Source organism: Ornithorhynchus anatinus, chromosome 5 (assembly GCF_004115215.2).
Source record: "Ornithorhynchus anatinus isolate Pmale09 chromosome 5, mOrnAna1.pri.v4, whole genome shotgun sequence".
NCBI lineage: Eukaryota > Metazoa > Chordata > Mammalia > Monotremata > Ornithorhynchidae > Ornithorhynchus > Ornithorhynchus anatinus.
In genome coordinates, this window is record NC_041732.1 from 36,011,165 (window position 1) to 36,026,894 (window position 15,730).

Here is a 15,730-nt window from a genome sequence, read left to right on the forward strand (position 1 = left end):
CAATACTCAGCAAACAACACAATGCATTCAGTCTTCTCTTACACAGACACCATTTCTCATCATGTGAAGATACCCTATTTGCCAGTGGGCCTGAAGGGAGGTGAGCTGCACTTTTCAAGCCCTACCAATCTCTCACCAGAAAGGAAGAGTGGTGACTGCAACCTGGACAAACAGCTAACAGCCCTGGGTCATCTCTGCTGAGCCCACCTGGAAGGTCAAATTGTTGTTGCTGCATGACCAGAGAGCAGAGACTCCAGGGCTCAGGTGGTGACAGTTAAACGAAGAGTGTGAAGCAGGGAATCAGGTTCTGGAGAGCAGGAGAGTTCCAGAATGTTGGATTCCTGGATATAGGGTGCAGAGGCTGGAATCATTGGCAGAGCCTGTTGGAGCTGGGTACTATGGCAACAGAGCCAAACCTTGGCTTGGAGTGTATCAGTCACTCGAGGGTGGTGGGACTTTCATTCATTCATTCCATCATATTTATTGAGCGCTTACTGTGTGCAAAGCAATGTATTAAGTGTCTGGGAGAGTATAACAACAGACAGACATTTTCCCTGTCCACAGAGAGTTCACAGTCTAGACACTTTCCCAGGAGGCATTCTGTCTGCTAGCCCTTGAAGGGGCAGGGAGATGAAGAATGGAGCTATATCAATACACATCAGTATATATGGAGAAGTGGTATGGCATAGTGGATAGGGCACTGGCCTGAGAGTCAGAAGATCATGGTTTCTAATCCCTGCCCATCACTTGTCTGTTGTGTAACCTTGGGCAAGTCACTTCACTTCTCTGTGCCTCAGTTACCTCATCTGTAAAATGGGGACCGAGACTGTGAGCCCCACGTGGGACAGGGTCAGTCTCCAACTGGATTTGCTTGTATCCACCCCAGTGCTTAGTACAGTGCCTGACACATAGTAAGCGCTTAACCAATACCATTGTTATTATTACTATTAGGTCACTCGAGGGTGGTGGGACCTTCCCAGGAGGCAGTCTGTCTCCTAGCCCTCAAAGGGGAAGACGGGTGAGCAATGTAGCTATATCAGTATATATTCACTATATATGAGGAGAAACAGTATCGCACAATGGATAGAGCATGGGCCTGGGAGTCAGAAGATCATGGGTTCTAATCCCAGCTCCATCACTTGTTTGCTTTGTGACCTTGGGCAAGTCACTTCACTTCTCTATGTCTCAGTTACCTCATCTGTAAAATGGGGATTGAGACCGTGAGCCCCATGTGGAACAGGGACTGTGTCCAACCTGATTTGCTTGTATCCATCCCAGCGCTTAGTACAGTGCCAGGCATATAGAAAGTGCTTAACAAATACCATAATTATCAGCTTCTGCCAAGCCTTGGCTGTAGATGGTGTAGAAGTGCCAGGGCAGGCAGAAAATGACATTCTGATTCAAATATATCAGGCACAGCAGACTAAGTCACAGTACTACTGGGTCCTGGGATCCAGCTATCTTCTTGGGCACATCCAGCACTGAAGACTTCCTTCATAACCCTGCTTCTAGAACGCTGGATTGTGATTTGAGTGTGTAAGTATACCAGATATCTGCAGGTCATCCTACACAAGTACCCTTATGGAAGTCCCACTGGTCACTGGGACAGTGAGTTCAGGAGTGGGCAATGCGTGGTTTTATCAAATGATCAAGCCACAGGTGGACACTGTTCTGGCCAAAAATTATGGTTCTGAGTGGAGTTGTTTCTGTTTCTATACCCAAGCCTACTTTACTTAGTGGCAGTGAGTTTGACAAGAAGGCAGTGACATCCAGGAATCTTCTGAAGTCATTAGTTTACATTTGTAATTTGCAGTCATTTGAACTCCAAAAAGGAGTGAATGAAACAGTAATGCAGCTTCCATTTCATTCCTTCAATTAGCTCTTGTAATGTCATTCCTGTCGACTTTCACTGACACTGTTGTGCCATTCTGTGCATCATACTGTCATCCATGTAGCCTCTTTTTTCACATTGACTTTTAACATCTTGACATTGTAATGCAGTCTCCATAGGCTCATTCTCCCTTGGCTTTGCTTCTACTTTGCTCTGACATTGTTTGGCTTCTTCTGAAAAGCATAAAGGCATTTCCAAATGCCTGCACTTACATTTCTTCTCACTTTTGTCTTGAAACAGTCACCAACATTAGCTCACCAGGGGTACATCAGTATGTTAAAGGGGGCAGATTTTTCGTTACTCAAGTTGACTCTGGGGTAAAAGACTTGAGGATGAGGGAGTAAGCTTCAAAGAAGGTGGGGCCACAAAGAAAGGGATAAGGCTGATACAGAAGGAGAAAGCAGAAGAGGAAAAGGAAGAGGGAGGAATGGGGAAAGAGGGAGAGACAGAGACATGTTTAAGGATACTTATTCTCCACTGACACTGTTTCCACCTCCCACCATGCTCACCCATCCACAGCTGTCCAGCCATAAAAGTTCTGCTGGAACCAATTTGTTCCCACCCCTCACCCGGCTGCAACTGATAAAATGCCTGTCAAAACTAAATTATAATTACAGAAGATCTTTTGCTTAATGCAATTTGCCCATTGCTCATGGGTTACATGTTCATTTGTTTGTGGTTGGGTGGTAGTAGAGTGTCAAGATAGCAATATAATCAAATCACCTAATTCAATTAGACTTACTTTGTTAGTGCTTGCTTTTTTTTTTTTGTCTTGCCGGATCGCCCGTATATCACACTTCACCCTTGTGCAATTAAGCTGATCAGAGAATATTAAACCACTCAAGTATGATTTTTTTTTCTAAGATTGGAAAAGCCAAATGCCATATCCTTGTAGGGCCTCATTTGATGCACAATAAACCCTCTTCAGCAACGCAGTCACATCTCAGTTCAGAGGATCCTTATTCTTCAGCAGGGGGCCGTGTGTTCAGAGCCCATATCATCTCTTTCAGATATTGCTGTAAAAATGAGCAATGTATTAAGCATTTGGACATTTCTTGAAAGACTCAGAGACACCCAATATTGTCCTTCTTGTCCTTTCAAAACCCCATTCTGGAGTTAGGAGTGAGAGACTAGCTCAAGCTATTTTGTAAAAGCTAAAGAGCCAAATGTACTTGTGTGTCCTCAGTAAACGGTTAATTGAATAACTGATTGATATCCACAAATTCATATCTCTAATGCTTATGACTAGCCTGTAAATCAAAGCTCAAACTGACCATTTAAGTAGACCAGATGTATTTGGAAAGTGATTGCTTAGCCTCTGAAATACAAGGCGATGAAAATTCTTCTCTGGCTGGTATCCCAGATAAGCAAGACTTCCTCTCTAGTGTAAAAGAAGAAGTAGACCTCCCTTAAGGTATGAGTTGCATTGTCCAAAGGTCATACTACTCCATTCTAATCCTCCTTGACCTCTCTGCTGCCTTTGACACTGTCGACCATCCCCTCCTCTTCCATACCTTATCTCACCTCAGCTTCACGGACTCCGTCCTCTCCTGGTTCTCCTCTTACCTCTCTGGCCGGTCATTCTCGGTCTCCTTCGCTGGCGCCTCCTCCCCCTCCCATCCTTTAACTGTTGGAGTTCCTCAAGGGTCAGTTCTTGGCCCTCTTCTGTTCTCCATTTACACTCACTCCCTCGGTGAACTCATTCGCTCTCACGGCTTTGACTACCATCTCTAGGCAGATGACACGCAGATCTACATCTCCGCCCCTGTCCTCTCCCCCTCCCTTCAGGCTCGCATCTCCTCCTGCCTCCGGGACGTCTCCACCTGGATGTCGGCCCGCCACCTAAAACTCAACATGAGCAAGACTGAGCTCCTCATCTTCCCTCCCAAACCCAGTCCTCTCCCCGACTTCTCTATCACCGTGGATGGCACGACCATCCTTCCCGTCTCCGGGCCCGCGATCTCGGTGTCATCCTTGACTCGTCTTTCTCGTTCACCCCACACATCCTATCCGTTACCGAGACCTGCCGGTTTCACCTCTACAGTATCGCCAAGATCCGCCCTTTCCTCTCCACCCAAACGGCTACCTTATTGCTACAGGCTCTCGTTATATCCCGGCTAGACTACTGTGTCAGCCTTCTCTCTGACCTCCCTTCCTCCTCTCTCACCCCGCTCCAGTCTATTCTTCACTCCGCTGCCCGGCTCATCTTCCTGCAGAAACGATCTGGGCATGTCACTCCCCTTCTTAAACAACTCCAGTGGTTGCCTATCAACCTCCGCTCCAAACAAAAACTCCTCACTCTAGGCTTCAAGACTCTACATCACCTTGCCCCTTCCTACCTCTCCTCCCTTCTCTCTTTCTACCACCCACCCCGCACCATCCCTCAGTCTCGCCTATCCCGCCGTCGACCCCTGGGCCACGTCCTCCCGCGGTCCCGGAACACCCTCCCTCCTCACCTCCGCCAAACTGATTCTCTTCCCCTCTTCAAAACCCTACTTAAAACTCACCTCCTCCAAGAGGCCTTCCCAGACTGAGCTCCTCTTCTCCCTCTACTCCCTCTGCCACCCCCCTTTACCTCTCCGCAGCTAAACCCTCTTTTTCCCCTTTTCCCTCTGCTCCTCCACCTCTCCCTTCCCATCCCCACAGCACTGTACCCGTCCGCTCAACTGTATATATTTTCGTTACCCTATTTATTTTGTTAATGAATTGTACATCGCCTTGATTCTACTTAGTTGCCATCGGTTTTTATGAGATGTTCTTCCCCTTGACGCTGCCGGTTTCACCTCTACAATATCGCCAAGATCCGCCCTTTCCTCTCCACCCAAACAGCTACCTTACTATTACGGGCTCTCGTTATATCCCGGCTAGACTACTGTGTCAGCCTTCTCTCTGACCTCCCTTCCTCCTCTCTCGCCCCGCTCCGGTCTATTCTTCACTCCGCTGCCCGGCTCATCTTCCTGCAGAAACGATCTGGGCATGTCACTCCCAAGGCTTCAAGGCTCTCCATCACCTTGCCCCTTCCTCCCTCTCCTCCCTTCTCTCTTTCTACCGCCCACCCCGCACGCTCCGCTCCTCTGCCGCCCACCTCCTCGCCGTCCCTCGGTCTCGCCTATCCCGCCGTCGACCCCTGGGTCACGTCCTCCCGCGGTCCTAGAACGCCCTCCCTCCTCACCTCCGCCAAACTGATTCTCTTTCCCTCTTCAAAACCTTACTTAAAAATCACCTCCTCCAAGAGGCCTTCCCAGACTGAGCTCCTCTTCCCCCTCTACTCCCTCTGCCATCCCCCCTTTACCTCTCCGCAGCTAAAGCCTCATTTTCCCCTTTTCCCTCTGCTCCTCCACCTCTCCCTTCCCATCCCCACAGCACTGTACTCGTCCGCTCAACTGTATATATTTCCATTACCCTATTTATTTTGTTAATGAATTGTACATTGCCTCGATTCTATTTAGTTGCCATTGTTTTTACGAGATGTTCTTCCCCTTGACTCTATTTATTGCCATTGTTCTTGTCTGTCCGTCTCCCCCCATTAGACTGTAAGCCCGTCAAACGGCAGGGACTGTCTCTATCTGTTGCCGACTTGTTCATTCCAAGCGCTTAGTACAGTGCTCTGCACATAGTAAGCGCTCAATAAATACTATTGAATGAATGAATGAATACTAGGACCTAAACCAAATCAGCATGTACTTTATGCCGTGGGCTACTTTAACCATTTGGGAACATGTAAATCTCACTAAAGACTGTGTTCTGGCATACTTGGCTCACATTGCATTGCAAAAAAACTAATATTAGCCTTAAAGAATTTCATATGCAAATTAAACATCATCTCTTTGGTTATCTGTGAGGACACTGCTGTAGTAGGACATGTCCACATTAAGAGAATGGAGCTAAATCCTGTTCCGATTGCCTGTGCAACTGAACTTTAACTAAATAGCATTGTAATTTCTTTATTGCCAATTCAACCTCTTGCATACACAATCCACCCATGCTCTCCTAAGATAAATTTTTCAGGCTGAGTGTGTCAGATTTATAACCTACCTCTCCCTGCCCCGTGCCCCACCCACGCCCCAGATATAACTGAAGATGTGGGTTCTGTTAAGACTCTTTTACATAGACACCTGACAGTTAAATTAATCAATCAATCACGTTTATTCATTCATTCAATAGTATTTATTGAGCACTTACTATGTGCAGAGCACTGTACTAAGCGCTTGGAATGTAAAGTTTGGCAACAGAGACAATCCCTTCCCAATGACGGGCTCACATGCTTACTGTGTCCAGAGCACTGTACTAATGCTTAAGAGAGTACAATACAACAGAGTTGGCAAATATTTTCCCTGGCCAAAAAGAGCTTTCAGTCTGGACTGGCTAGCATGGCCTTTTGGAAAGAACATGAGCCCGGGAGTTAGAGCACCCGGGTTCTAATTCTGGCTCTGCCACTTTCTTTGTGACCTTGAGCAAGTCACTTAACTTCTCTGTGCCTTATTTACCTCATCTGTAAAATGGGGTTTCCAGGCCTGTTCTCCCTCATACTTAGATTGTGAGCCCTCTGTGGGACAGAGACTGTGACTGTCCTGATTACCTTGTTTCTTCCTCAGCACTTATTCCAGGGGAATAAATGATCCTGTAGTGATATTGAGGTATTGCCTGCTGGATAGAGCATGGGTGAGGGAATCAGAAGGTCATGGGTTCTAATCCCAGCTCCTCCACTTTGTTGTGGGACCTTGGACAAGTCACTTAAATTTTCTGTGCCTCCTTTCCCTCTTCTGTAAAATGGGGATTAAGACTGTGAGCCCCACATGGTACAGGGACTGTATCCACCCAATTATCTTGTATCTACCCACAGCGCTTAGAACAGTGCCTGGCACATAGGCGCTTAACAAGTACCATAATTATTATTATTATTGTGAATGCCTGAGATTTGTGGGAGAGGGTAACAAAGAGTGGGTTGAAGAGGGGTCATGACTGGACTGGAAAGTCTCGCACCAAAATGATTCCTGGAACTCCCTCCCCTTTAGTAATTAATAATAATTATGGTACTTTTTTAAGTACTTACTTAAGTATTAGTCAATATCAAAATATTCTTCCAGGCTTTACCGACATGACCAATTGGAGCTCAGTTTTATAGATGGCTTGCAATTCTACTGCCACTCCTCCCACCATTTTGGCAGCAAGAGACACAGATGCTCCAGTGTTTTAGGTCATGACTTCAGTGGGTAGCTACTTTTTTGTGAGCTTATGGATGGTTGGCAGTAATAATAATAATAATGTTGGTATTTGTTAAGCGCTTACTATGTGCAGAGCACTGTTCTAAGTGCTGGGGTAAACACAGGGGAATCAGGTTGTCCCACGTGGGGCTCACAGTCTTAATCCCCATTTTACAGATGAGGGAACTGAGGCACAGAGAAGTTAAGTGACTTGCCCACAGTCACACAGCTGACAAGTGGCAGAGCTGGGATTCGAACTCATGAGCCCTGACTCCAAAGCCCGTGCTCTTTCCACTGCGCCATGCTGCTTCTCAGTGCACAGGGTTAAGCTATGAGGTTGAATCAAGTGGTGACCCACAAGATCCATCCCAGAACAGGTTCTCTTTAACAGCCGTGGACATCCTGAAGATGGATTCGAGGGTATGCTCAGCCGGTTTACAGACGATCCTAAATTTGGCACAACTGATAGATAGTGGATAGTCCACAGATCTGAGGGTCAGAGGAACCTGGATTCTAATCCCGGCTCTGCCACTTGTCAGCTGCTTGACCTTGGGAAAGTCACTGCATTTCTCTGGGTGTCAATTCCTTCATCTGTAGAATGGGAGTTATTTGTTGCTGAATTGTACTTTCCAAACGCTAAGTACAGTGCTCTGCATACAGTAAGCACTCAATAAGTACAATTGAATGAATGAATGACTGTGAGCCCCATGTGAGACAAAGATTGTGTCCAACCTGATCAGCTTGTACCTACCCCAGCTGTTAGTACTGTACCTGGAGCAGACTAAGTGTTTAACAGATGTCATAAAAAAAGGAAAAATATTTTGGAAAACAGGAACATAATTCAGTGCAAATTTGTACAATTGGAAAACCAGTTCTAGAGGAAGAGAATACAAGAAATTTGGTGGAAACTATAGTACAGGGCAAAACAAAAACAGGATAGAGAAAAAATTACTAAGCCTAGGTTTAGCCAAGGCAGATCATAGTTGAGTAGAAGCAGAATACATTATCAATAGAGTATTGTCATTTCAAAAGCTTACATGATAGTAGGCTGCCTAACAGGAGCAGAATATGCAAGAGTTGGAAAATAATCCTTCAACCATGGACACTTATTGGAAAACAAGAACCAGTTCTGTTAATTGCACTTGAAAAAAATTACAGAGAGATTGGAGAAGACCCAGAGAAGAATGACAAAAGTGAGTTAAGGGATGAAAAATGGGTGCTATAGGAAAAGATTAAAGGCACTGGAGTTATTTAGCCTAGAGAAGAAAAAGCCAAGTTATGATTCAATGACTGCCTTCAAGTAAATGAAATGTTTTTATTGGGAGGATCCTAATCATAGATCTTTCTATCCACAGAGGACTGACCAAGAGGAAATTGACTTGAATTAAGCAAGAGAGATTTCTGGTTGGACATAAGGGAGACATTCTTAACTATCAGAGTGATAAAACAATGGAACAACCTACCTAGGGAAATCACTTCCCATCCATGGAACTCTTTAAGTAAAGAAAAGACAGTCATTTCTCCCTCATGATTTAATAATTCAACTTTCTCAGAAGCATGAGGTGAATAAGATGATTTCTTGGGTTCCCTCTAAACTGGTGCTCACTGATTCATTTCATTCTCTGGGGATGAGTGGGTTACCCAAATCTGAAGCTCTTTCCAGGCTGGAAAACCTGAATGATACTTGAAGCCTATATTAGGTCCCTTGAGTCTTCCCCTGTGGCAAGCTTCGAGTGTTTGCAAAACGTCATCTGCTTTGGGTGTGCTGGTGGGGTCTCAATCTACTGAAAATTAGACCCAGGAGAAATGAATGGGAAACTTTAGGGTACTGGAGATAAAAGTATTGTGCAAATTTAAAACAGAAGAGAAAGGCACAGGTTAAAATGTAGCAATCACATCTAAATTTGCATGGTATCTTTCTCTGCACACCCTCAAAATTCTTTATTTGTTTTCTTATTCATTCTAAGGTGTTCTTATTCTATTTTTATTTGGACCTGACCTGTACATTTTTTTACTTTTATTTTCTTTGTCACAGCTTTCTTAGGCCCAGACCTACCTAGAATACATGATGGGTATCAGCAAGGGAACCTAATTAGCTAAGAGGGATGAATTCACATTTTATTTTGGAAAATGGTTTCCAGCAAAGGTATAAAAATAAGCAGTGGCTACAGTCTGCATTTTGTCTCCCTAATGCTTTGCCAAATCAAAACTTTTGCTGCATGTTTCTTTCGTCTCAGTTTGAAATTGGGTCACTCTAAGTATTCCATTCAGCTTCCAAATTATGTTATCCTCAGATTTAAATTTTAAAAGATGCATCTAGACAGCTACAATCAAGGTTTCTTAAATGTGACCTGACATCTAATAGAGGCATATTTATTTCAAAAAGAATTTAGTCTGTATGCCTTATGCTTCTAGTTCCCACCAACCCCCAGTTCCTCTTATTGTCATAGAAGGATTGAAAGTCTCCATTGTATTAGTCTGCAGAATGTAAAACACAAAGCTCTTCCTGAAAAGTAATTTTCCAAGAATGAAAAATATGAGCATGGTGTTTGATTGTTTGGTTTTCTGTCATTCACTGTTGCATTAAAACAACCATTTTTATATAACTATGAACGGCCTTACTCTTGAAAACTGTCAGTTACAAATGAAAAGCGATAACACTTTGAAAGCAAAACCCTTCCAAAGTTCCACTAGATTTCAGATGAATTTGAAAACTAGTCAGTGCACAAGCACTTAAAAAAAAAATGAGGAAAAACCAACAATAGGCAGCTTTATGTAGGTCAAAACCTCATCTGGTGACCTCAGTCTGTGAATATTGTGTTAAACATTTAGAGATAAATCAATTTGAGAAGATTTTCTCATCCAGTTTGTCCCCCTCCCCTTAGGGCTTGTTTATTCTGGTCTAGAATGTCCCTGAGTCTATCAGCTGTCAATGCAAGTGAAAGTTAGAAGCTTAGAGAGCCTATTGGATCATATTTTTGGAGAAGCAATGAGATAGTTTCAAGGTGAGTTATCCAGCCGGCTGCTATCTCAGTAACCATTTTCGGGTTCAATCACTACCTTCATTTTCCTCAGAATGAATTTTGTGGGGCTGCTTTACCTGGGGCTTCATAATTGTAGAACAGATAATGAACAGGGCAGGGAATATGACTGCAAATTCAGTTGTACTGTACTCTCCCAAGTGTTTAGTACAGTGCTCTGCACATAGTAATAGATTGATAAATGCCACTGATTGATGACTGACTAAACAGAGAGTCCAAGGTTATGATGTCAAAATTGAGAGGTCCATTCTTGTTACACTCCTTGAGATATTTGGCCCCTTTAATGTTGTGACATGAATCCTCTCCTTTATATTCCTTTATTTACTAAAATAAAGTTTGTACTTGGATTTTTACCCTTTATTTACTCCACCCTCAACTCCACAGGACTTATGAATATATCCATAATCTGTTTGTATTAATGTCTGTCTCCCCCTGGATTGTAATTTCCTTGTGGGAAGGGAATATACCTATTTTGTTATATTGTGTGCTCACAAGAAATTAGTACAGTGCTCTGCACATAGTAAACTCTCAATCAATATTATTGATCGATAAAGAGGAAGAAGGGATTCTACTTTAAAAGGTAAACTGGAGTCAGGAGATATTCTTATTTCAAAGATAAATTGGGCAACAGAGTTAAATTTATTTGAGTCTGTGTACAAAATTATAGCTTTAGTTTTGATCATGTGGGTCTATCACTGTGTGTGTGTGTGTGTATGCATGTAAATACATTTTACACACAAATAAGTACACCTCTCATTCAGATCTAATCCAAAATTCCTGATAATTCAAACTGGTATTCATTCGGTAGTATTTATTGAGCGCTTACTATGTGCAGAGCACTGTACTAAGCACTTGGAATGTACAAGTCAGCAACAGAGAAAGTCCCTGCCCTTTGACGGGCTTACAGTCTAATTGGGGGAGACAGGCAGATAAGAACAATGGCAATAAATAGAGTCAAGGGGAAGAACATCTCATAAAAACAATGGCAACTAAATAGAATCAGGGTGATGTACATCTCATTAAACAAAATAAACAAAATAAATAGGGTGATAAAGATATATACAATTGAGGGGATGAGTACAGTGCTGAGGGGGTGGGATGGGAGAGGGGGAGGAGGAGAGGGAAAGGGGGGAGAAGAGGGTTAGCTGTGGAGAGGTGAAGGGGGGTAGAGGGAGCAGAGGGAAAAAGGAGGGAGCTCAGTCTGGGAAGGCCTCTTGGAGGAGGTGAATTTTAAGTAGAGATTTGAAGAGGGGAAGAGAATTAGATTGCCTGAGGTGAGGAGGGAGGGCATTCCAGGACCGTGGGAGGACGTGGCCCAGGGGTCGACGGCAGGATAGGCGAGACCAAGGGATGGTGAGGAGGTGGGCGGCAGAGGAGCGGAGCGTGCGGGGTGGGCAGTAGAAAGAGAGGAGGGAGGAGAGGTAGGAAGGGGCAAGGTGATGGAGAGCCTTGAAGCCTAGAGTGAGGAGTTTTTGTTTGGAGCGGAGGTTGATAGGCAACCACTGGAGGTGTTTAAGAAGGGGAGTGACATGCCCAGATCGTTTCTGCAGGAAGATGAGCCAGGCAGAGGAGTGAAGAATAGACTGGAGCGGGGTGAGAGAGCGCGAGAGAGGTGGTAACTGGTACTTACCACCTGCTTCTTTCCATTGACCTGTATACCAAAGAAATACAGTGGTGGTCCAAATAGGAAGCTTTTCAACTATCCTCTACCTAACAGTGCTGCCAGATAATATGCAGAGGCAGCAGCAATTGTGTATCGGCTAGAAGAGACAGCATTATGTCAAGCCAGCTGTCCAACAGAGAGTTTTAAAGAGCAAGTCAGAGGGAAAAGCAGATTGATGTATAAACAACAAACGTGTACATAAGAACGCACATGCAAAAACAGAGGGAGTCACATATCTACCAGACTGTTGTAAACATGCATTCAGTAATTTAGAATGTTTTCCCCCCTTCCTTTTGTCTAGAAGTTTTACTGTGTCTGTGAGTTGGGGCGGGGTGGGGGGGAGTGGCAGGTGGGGGAGTGGTGGCAGAGGGAGATGTGGTCATTGGTTGTGTAAGCTATAATTTAGGGATTTGTAGCTGCTAATAGAATTAGAGGTTGCAAATCTTCAGTATGCACCATGTGTAGGTTTCTGTCTGTCAAATGATTTCAGTTCATAGCTCGTCCAGGTTTCACAGAATATTTCTAGGATGACCCTTGCTTAAAGATGATATTATTGACTAAAATTTCATCTCTGTAAGAGAGTGGGTGAAACAGTTGATGTACAATGGACAAGGTTATCCCTTGTGTGCATATATAAATGTCATTTTTTGTGGAACTGATTCATTTGCCATTTTCAGTGGCTGATGCTGTCTTCTCTGCGCTGGGCCCACCAGTTTTCTGATTTTAGTGACTAAGGCAGACAGTGTTAAACCAGTCAGTCATATTTACTGAGTGCTTACTGTGTGCAGAGCATTGTACTAAGTGCTTGGGAGAGTACTATACAACAGTAAAACAGACACATTCCCTCCGCCCACAATGAGCTTACAGTCCAGAGGAGGAAATATACATTAATACAAAAAAATAAAATTACAGATATGTACATATGTTGAGCAGGGAAGGGAGATGAATAAAGGGAGCAAGTCAAGGCAAGACAGAAAAGAATGGGAGAAGAGAAAAGGAGGCCTTAGTCAGGGAAGGCCTCCTGAAGGAGACATGCCTTTAATAAGGCTTTGAAGGTGGGGAGAGTAATTGTCGTTCAGATATGAAGAGGAAGGGCTCTCCAAGCCAGAGGCAGGATATGGGCGACAGGTCTGTGGCGAGATAGATGAACTCTAGGAACAATGAATAGGTTGGCATTAGTGGAGCTAAATCTGCAAGCTAGGTTGTAGTCCTACAGAGAGGGAGAGAGACCAGGGCATGAGATGTAGACTTGGAAATCATCCCCCTAGAGGTGGTAGTTGAAGGCATGTGAGTGAATGAGTTCTCCAAGGGAGTGTGGGTATAGATGGAGAATAGAAGGGGACACAGACTGAACCTTGAGGGATCTCACAGTTAAGGACTGGGAGGTAGAGAAGGAGCCCACAAAAGAGGCTGAGAATGAGTGGCCAGAGAGATAAGAGGAGAACCAGGAGAGGAGAATGTCAGTGAAGCCGAGGTTGGATATTGTTTTCAGGATAAGGGGTTGGTTGACAGTGTTGAAGACAGTTTAGGGGTCGAGGAGGATTAGGAAGGAGTAGAGACAGCTGGATTTGGCAAGAAAGAGATCCTTGGTGATTTTGAGAGGGAGGTTTCTGTGGAGTGAGGTGGACAGAAGCCATATTGAAGGGAGTAAAGGATAAAATTGTCACAGAGAAACTTGAGACAGCCGGTGTAGACAGCTCACTCAAGGAGTTTGTAGAGGACTATTAGGAGAGAGATGGGGTGATACCTGGAGGGAACTGTGGGATCAAGGGAGGGTTTTTTAGGATGGGGAGACATGAGCATGTTTGAAAGCAGTGGGGAATAAGCCACTGGAGAGTGAACAGTTGAAGATGGAGGTTAGGGAGCTAAGAAGGGAGGAGCCAAGTGTTTTGATAAGGTAGGAAAGGATGAGGTTGGATGCGTAAGTGGAGGAAATGGATTTTGAGAGAAGGTAGGAGTTCTCCTCTTGAGATACTACTCTCCTTTAAATCCTCCTCCTTTAAAGCCACCTTTTTAGGGCTATTCCCAGTAAGAATGAGCTGTAAATTTCAAAAGAGGCTTGCTTAGACATTCCAGGTGTGAGACAAGGGTAGTATGGTCATGTCAGCAGCAAGACAACCTGAGCCATTTCCTTGCTGGGTACTTTTTCTGGGAGTTGGGAGAGGAGAAGGGAGGGTATGCACTTGATTTGTTTAGCTGGGACCTTTAGCTTAGAGTGTGGGGAAGAGAAGGGAGGTTATACTCTTGATCTTTTTATCTCAATGGCTTTTCCAGTAGGGTGTTGCTCAGCCACACCAGAGAACAATAGCTCCCATTTCTGTGCCTCTCAACAGGTCTAGGATAATAGGCTGTGGCTGCAGAACAGAATAACTCTGGGCATCCTCCTTGCCAGTAGGTTTGTCTGTACCTTTATTCTTTGCAGAGACCATTATTCAGTGAGGCACCCAAGTGGTCCATACAAACTATCTGAGAAACTAAGTTGCTTGGTGAGCAGGAGAAATGGAAACATCCGTGGACCCACTAGACACTGCTTGGCCTAAGAAAAGAGCGTAGGCTTAGGAGTCAGAGGACCAGGATTCTAATCCTGGCTCTACCACTTATGCTGTGTGACCTTGGACAATTATTCAATTTATCTGTGCTTTAGTTTCCTAACCTATGGAGATAAAATGCTGGTTCTCCCTCAATCCATGGTATTCATTGAGTGCTTACTATATGCAAAACATCATACTAAGTGCTTCGGAGACTACATTTCAAATTTGCAGACATAGTCCTTGCCCATAACGAGCTTACGATTTAGAGGGGGAGACAGACATTAATGTGAATATATATGTGAATACATATATTTGTTATATATAATTTAAAGATATGTACATAAGTGCTGTTGGGTTGGAGGAGGGTTGAATATCAAATATCCAAAGGTCACAGATGCAAGTGCACAGTCTAGGCAGAAGGGACAGCAAGCTGGGCAAAAGAGGACAATAAGGAAAAGCCTCTTGGAGAAAACGTGACCTTAATACTGCTTTGAAGCTGGAGAGAGTGGTGGTCTGGCTTATATGGAGTGGGAGAGAGTTTAAGTCTAGGTGGAGGATGTGGGAAATGTTTCAGCAGCAAGATAGGATCAGGGCACAGTGAGTAAGCAGGTGCTAGAGGAGTGGAGTGTGCAGGCTGAGAAGTAGGAAGACATTAGTGAGGTGAGATAGAATGGGGCAAGCTGACTGAGTGTTTTAAAGTCAGTTGTAAGGACTTTCTGTTTGATTCAGAGGTGGATGGGGAGCCATTGGAGGTTCTTGAGGACTGGGAAGACCTGGACTGAACATTTTTGTTGATGAATGATCCATGAAGGTTGGATTTGAGTGGGGAGAGACAGGAGTCCAGGAGGTCAGCAAGTAGGCAGATGCAGAAATAATACTGATTGTGGCATTTGCTAAGTGCTTACTATGTGCCAGACACTATACTAAGTGCTGGGGAGGATACAAGCCAATTGGGTGGGACACAACACCTGTCCCACACGGACTCAAAGTCAGTCTTAATCTCCATTTTACAGATGAGGTAACTGAGGCACAGAAAAGTGAAGTGCTTTGCCCAAGGTCATACAGCAGGCAAGAGGAGGAGCTGAGATTAGAACCTATGTCCTTCTGACATCCAGGTCATGCTTTATCCTCTAGGCCATTCTGGGTCTCTAACAGTTGTCAAATCAGGACAGAATAGGTGCTTAGATCATCAGTTTGGATGGAGAGTAAAGGGAGAATTTTAGCAATGTTGTGAAGCCTCATATAAGCTTATCTGACCAAATTAACTTGTATCTACATAAGCATTCAGTACAGTGTTTGACAAATAGTAAGTCCTCAAATACTATTATTATTGTTATCATCATCATCACAATCATTATTGTTATTTCAGTGCCTGAGAATGCTCCCTGGAATTTTGTGGT

The 15,730-nt window shown here is 44.2% G+C and overlaps 1 protein-coding gene across 2 annotated transcripts in view; it reads left to right on the forward strand.

Moving 5' to 3' along the window:
- Positions 1-15,730, forward strand: part of UNC5D (unc-5 netrin receptor D) — a 532,332-nt gene that overhangs the window by 266,156 nt on the left and 250,446 nt on the right. The window lies entirely within an intron of this gene.